This window comes from Prionailurus viverrinus, chromosome A2, assembly GCF_022837055.1.
Source record: "Prionailurus viverrinus isolate Anna chromosome A2, UM_Priviv_1.0, whole genome shotgun sequence".
Lineage (NCBI taxonomy): Eukaryota > Metazoa > Chordata > Mammalia > Carnivora > Felidae > Prionailurus > Prionailurus viverrinus.
In genome coordinates this window covers 147462933-147469567 of record NC_062562.1, presented here as the reverse complement: position 1 = coordinate 147469567, position 6635 = coordinate 147462933, and positions in this window count along the sequence as shown.

Here is a 6635-nt window from a genome sequence, read left to right as displayed (position 1 = left end):
TGTGCCTTTTATGCCCCAGCCAGCAGTCGACGAGAGTTCCAGGTGTTCTGGTTCCTTTTTAGCATTTGTATATTGTTGGTTCTTCTGATTTTAGCCATTCTTCTGGATATGAAGTGGTTTCTCATTGTGGTTTTTAATTTGTATTTCCTTGATGACCAACATATTCTTACTGGACGTTTGTAGACTTTCCTTTTTGGAGTATCTGTGTAATATTTTACCCATTTTTTTTTTAATTTTTGAAGGGGCCATTTTATATTGTATTGTGTGTCTTACTATTGTAGATTGGTAAGAGATTTTATATATATATAAAATCTGGAGAGATATATATGGATTATATATATATATATATATATATATGTATGTATATGTATATATATCAGAAAACTGTGATGCAAATATATTCCAGTCTGTGGCTTACCTTTCATTGTCTTAAAAATGTCTTAAGGTAGAGGTGAAGGTTCCTTTTTTTGCACGTTTCTCGAGTTGTTCCAGTACAATCTATTGAAAAGACTTTCCTTTCCCCATTGAATTGCTTTGGCGCCTTTGTTGCAGATCCGTTGTCCATATATGTGTTGGTCTTTTCAAAGGAACCTGAAGAATGTTTGCATAGACCACGTGTGGCATGCACTTAAGTCTAGGAAATGAGTTCACATTGGCCAACTGTAATAAGCCTCAAGTGGCTGACTGCCTTAAACTTCTATATCATGGAACATTTGCGTTAAAGGTCACTGACAGACACATATGGGGGGTGCTTTTTGCTTGCTAACCCAGCTGAGACTTCCAGAAGTCCCAGTGTTCCCACACTAAATATAAGGCTCTTATCTGCAAAGAGAGAACACCGTCAAGTCTGTGAGACCCAGCCTCAGCCTGCAGGCAACTTCGCAGAGAACTAAATAGTAATTTTTCTTATTTGAAAACTGGATATGCATGAATTTAACATAACTGATTTGGAACTCATTATAGTTAAGTGTGGGTCCGACTAAAAAAATATTACTCTTAAGAAGGAGATTTTTCATAATGTAAAGAAGCTTGTGAAGAAAAATTTGTTCTGATAACTTGTGCACATTGTGTGCCGAAATAGATTTGCTGACTTTAAACGAGTGTTGCCTATGAGTAGAATCTCTACCTGGAAAGGTTTTTGTAAACAGTTTTACATAGTATTTTTACTTGAATATAGTAAAAAAAAAAACCATTTTATCTTAAAAGATGCCTTAATTTGAAAACCAAAGGATGAATAGAGGAAGCATACCAAAGTTACCCAGGTAGAATAAATGGTGATAGTCTCTTTTTTGATACCTTGATTTTTAGAATCTTAGCATTCGTGTTTTCATGGTATGGCACTGGAGCTCAGCGCTTGAGCCCATGACTGACGCTGGCCTGTCTGGGTTGGGCCACCAGCTCTCCTAGTCGTCACAGGCAACGGACTTAAGCCTCTGTGTCTCCCCCTAAAACTCGGAGAATAAGAGTGTCTGAAGGAAGTTCAGACTTAGAGCTGAGCAGGCTCATAGTGAACCCTATGTAACTTTTGGCCAGTCGTAACATTATATTACTTTCATGATAAAAACATATGCAGAAAGGAAATTTTTTTAGAAAGAAAAAGCCAGGAAGCAAAAGTAAATTACAGTATCCTATGGTTCAGACACCTCGCTGTTCATAGTAGACTTCCCAGTTGGTTGAGTTGGTCAGATTTTCCTGTTAATTCCCATTCTCCCCCAGAAGGGGGTAGAACTAAGGGATTTTCTTTTGAGCTCCTTGGGAGATGTTTGCCCTGAAAATACAAGAGGCACTCCATGCTAATTGCTAGACTTACTCTTGTCTCCATAAAAAGATTTTACAAGGGAAGCTATTCTTTCAAGCTCATGTCTTCCTCTCCTCCTGCTTTGCTCGGTTAACTCAAGTGTAACACATCCACTCACTTGAAATACCACTTTCCCTAGTCCTGTGTTTGGACTTGCACAGCCGTGCTCAGCTCCTGGCCCCTGTTTTTGCTTTCTCCAGCAATTTCCCTGTCAGTGCGGGAACTAGAACCGAGTCTCGGAAAAGTGGCCGCGATGGGCCTTTTAGCCCGCTCGTCTTCCCCACGGGACGTTGGAAGGGGGGAGGTGTCTGACCCTCACTGTAATCCTGTGGGCACACGTAGCAGGGTTGATGATACCCGGCAGCAAAATCCAGCTGGGGCTAAACGTGAAGGTTGCTAACGCACTGTTGATGATGTAATTCCAGGTGAGATATGATGTTTTTGTCACACGTACAAACCAGGTTTGCCCATAGAAGGAAGTGTGAGCCTTCTCCACATGGTCACAGGATGGCCATCATAGTTCCTGTGAAGCATTTGTCTTTGTTGTGCACATGTGGTTAAGGCTTGAGGAAAACTGATACTATTACGGCTGACTTACCTGATCTTACGATATTGGAGATGAGACTTCTCATGAGGTCTGCTCAATGCAGTCCAGTTCTTGTTTATGTTCTCGGTGATTTTTGGTAAAGGCTACAGGTGCATAGAATCCTTGCCTGTGGCTCTCCTGAGCTGACATTCTGCAAGGTGACTTTTCCTCCCTGCTGTCCCCGCCCATCTCGTCCCTCAGCAGCTCCTGCAAGCACTTGTTAGCTCGCTCCTCCACCTCACTTCCTTCTGCAGCGGCTCCTGCGTCACAGGCGAGCTCACTTGGTTGGGTTCTCACCCTGTCAACAAGCTTCGTCCGCGCCTGCCTCGCCTCTGGTTGCAGCCAAAGAGGAGTCTTTCCTTATGCCCACAGCTCCAGATCCCAGCCCCAGCTTCCCGCACCTTCTCAGAGACGTTCTCTCTGACCTGATACCTGCCATTCACTTTTTCCTATGCACATTTAAGCCTACACATGTCTTGGGGTGCCTGGGTGGCTCAGTCGGTTGAGCGTCCAACTTCGGCTCAGGTCATGATCTCGAGGTTTGTGAGTTCGAGCCCCGCGCCGGGCTCTGTGCTGACAGCTCAGAGCCTGGAGCCTGCTTCGGATTCTGTGTCTCCGTCTCTCTCTGCCCCTTTCCTGCTCACACTCTGTCTCTCTCTCAAAAATAAACATGAAAAAAAAATTTAAACCTACGCATCTCACTAAACGCACTCGGGCGCGCGCACACACACACATACACAGGACTTCAGTATTGCCTTGCTTTTTGGCTCCCTCTCTGTTTACTTGTCCTGCTAGGGCCAAACTTCTTGGAAGAATTGCCTCTATAGCTGCCTCCTCTTTCTCTCACTCCCACCCCCTCCTCCGGGTGCTCCAGGTTGGCTCTCGTATCTGTGACCAAACTGGTACTGCTCCAGCCAGAGCTGGAGGTGGCCTCCCTGTCCTGCTGTTGCCACGTGGACCAGATACGTTTGGATTCTTACCTTCTAGGACCTCACGACAGTGACGGTGTTTGGTGTCCTGTCCTCTTTGGCCTCCAGGACCCCGCCTTGCCCCTTCAGCTTGTTCTCCCTGTTGCCTTCGTTCTTTCCAGTTGTCTCTAAGCTCCATGCTTTGTGTTGAGATGCTAATGGGACATTTCCACTTTGATATCTTGCTGGCATCTCCTATCCAACAGGTTCCAAACGGATCCAGGTTACCCAGGCTTGAAACCTGCGGCTTCCTGACCCTTCTCTCTCCTCCCCTTCCAAATCCACAAAGAAACCAAGTCTGGTCAAGTTCTTGAATCCATCCGCTTTGTCTGCAGTGTGTCCTTCCTGTTTTTCATCACCTTTGACCACAGTTCTTGCCTTCGCACCTGTCTCCCTGCGATTGGTATTCTCTCCCAATCCGCTCTGCATTTAGGTGTCTTCCTGACTGCATCCAGAGTGAGGCCTCTAAAAAGCATCTGTGTTGTGTCAGTCACTTCATTCCCTGAATTCTTACCCGTTTCTATGATCTCTTCTCCCCAAATTGACTGGGGCCTCTGCGAGGCTTGCATCCTCACCCCGTGCATAAAGAAGTCATCAAATCACTTAGGATTTACTCAGAGATGGAGAACAGAGTTACTTTCCCCTCCACACAGCAGAATTTCATGAAAACCCTCACTGGACGTCAGTCCCTCCACCCTCCAGAATTCCTGATTGCTCCCAGCCCTCCACCCTTCCCCCCACTCACCTGTCTGTGCTTCCCAGCCCCGGCCTCCCCCTACCCGTAGTTCTCCTGCCGTTTGCCCACTTCTCTTTTTGTACTCCAAGCAGCTCTGCCCTTTGCTGAACGTTCTGATCTGAGTTGCATCCCTGTCTTAGATTGGGTTCTAATTAATTGGTTCATGGACAGTGCCGAAAACTGTGTGACTCATAGTAGTGATCAGTCAGACTTGCCCCGATGATAATAATAACATTTGCTATTGACAGTATTACTTCCAACAGGTTTCCAGACCTGTAGACCAGATGGGTGCCCCCTTTGGGTATGCCAGTAGCGCCTTGTGCCTCCATTAAATCATAATAGCCAGTTCTCTGAGGGAAGGGTGACGACACCCCGCTCGCCATCCAGCGCCTAGCCCAGTGCCTGGTGTGGAGTGCACAGTGTGGACTATGGACTCCATAAATACTTCTTGAACAGATTTAATAAAATGACTCACAGAAAGAACATTCCAGTTCTGCTGTTCTTATCTTTAATAAGGCACTCTTTAAAAAATAAGACTTAACGAACGAAACACAAGTGTGTTCTAGGAGTTTGTCACTAAATCCCGTGTTACTGAGTGAGCCTGGGCAAACTCTCTGGGTGTCTGTGTCCCCCGAACAGCTTTACCTAAGGGCCTTTGTCCAGCTCCAAAACTCTTCAGGTCTGCAGCTGGAGTTCTCAGTAAGGATGGAGTACATTTCTAGGACCCAGAGTTTCCTGCGTTCCTTCCCGTTAGCTGATGAGAAGACGTCATTGTGTTGCTTGGGCTTGCAGGTTCTTTCCTAGTTGTGGGGAATTTTTCAAGCTGGCTGTAATGAGAGGGTCTCAAAAAACCACAGAGAGGTCTGGTATGTTCTCTTCAAGTGAAACACAACGTCCCTTCTTATTTTCAGTTTTGATCTCCTGTGTTACGGAGCTGACTTCTGTAATTATCCCTGAAGAATCTACTATTGGAAATAAGGTCTAGTTTATTTCAATACCTGTGCCTTTGACATCCTTTAAACTCTTCTTTCATTGCCAAATCAGAAGCCTTCTTCAGGACTTCTGATTCTAACGATTTTGGTTCTTTCAAGTACGTATATGTATAATTAATTGTAAAATATGTACAGCATAAAATGCAGTCTTCACATTTGTAAGTGTGCAGGTCCGGGGCATCAAGTACATTCACATTGTTGAACAGCTGTCACCATCATCTATCTCCAGAACCCTTTGGTCTTGCAAGACTGAAACTCCACACCCATTACGCGCTAACTCCTCTTTTCCCTTCCCCCAGCCCCTGGCAACCACTATTCTGCTTTCTGTCTATGGATTGACTACTGTAGGTACCTCATTTCAGTGGAGTCACACAGTCCTTGTCCTCTTGCCACTGGCTTATTTCACTTCGCAGAGTATCCTCAAGGTTCAACCTTATTGTGGCAGGTGTCAAGAGTTGCCTTACTGTCTAGGGCTGAATAATATTCCATCGCGTTTATAGACCACATTTTGTTTATCCATTCATTCGCTGGTGGGCACCTGGGTTGCTTCCATCTTTTGGCTGTTAGGAGTAATGCTGCTGTGAACATAGATACACATGTATCTCTTCGAGACCCTTCGAATTATTTTGGATAATGATTTTTTGAACCTTCTGTCTTGATGCTTCTGTCGTTTTCATCAACTCCTGCCCTTCCTCTTTTGGCCACTAAACTACCCCTCTCCCGTCAGTTTTCTTCACTATTTTCCTAATCATGTCCTGCCGTTGGGATGGATCCTCATGCTTCAAGATGACCCTCACAGAACCACTGCATGGAGAAACACTGACGTCTGAGAAGTAGGATTTGTTCGCACCTCCGACACTCCCATCGATTCCTGCTGTTTTCTGAAAGGTGTGCCACTGGTTCTTAAAGTGAAAAAAATAAAAATCCCTTAGTCATGGGGCAGATTTTTGTGACTATAGGCCTTCTCTTATTTTGAAATTTAACTGTTAATAGTAGTATCTTCTTGATATATCAATCTTTTTTTTTTTAATATGAAATGTATTGTCAGATTGGTTTCCATACAACACCCAGTGCTCATCCCCAAAGGTGCCCTCCTCAATACCCATCACCCGCTCTCCCCTCCCTCCCACCCCCCATCAACCCTCAGTTTGTTCTGTTTTTAAGAGTCTCTTATGCTTTGGCTCTCTCCCACTCTAACCTCTTTTTTTTTTCTTCCCCTCCCCCATAGACTTCTGTTAAGTTTCTCAGGATCCACATAAGATGAAAACATATGGTATCTGTCTTTCTCTGTATGACTTATTTCACTTAGCATAACACTCTCCAGTTCCCATCCACGTTGCTACAAAAGGCCATATTGCATTCTTTCTCGTTGCCAAGTAGTATTCCATTATGTATATAAACCACAATTTCTTTATCCATTTGTCAGTTGATGGACATTTAGGCTCTTTCCATAATTTGGCTATTGTTGAGAGTGCTGCTATAAATATAAACATTGGGGTACAAGTGCCCCTGTGCATCAGCACTCCTGTATCCCTTGGGTAAATTCCTAGCAGTG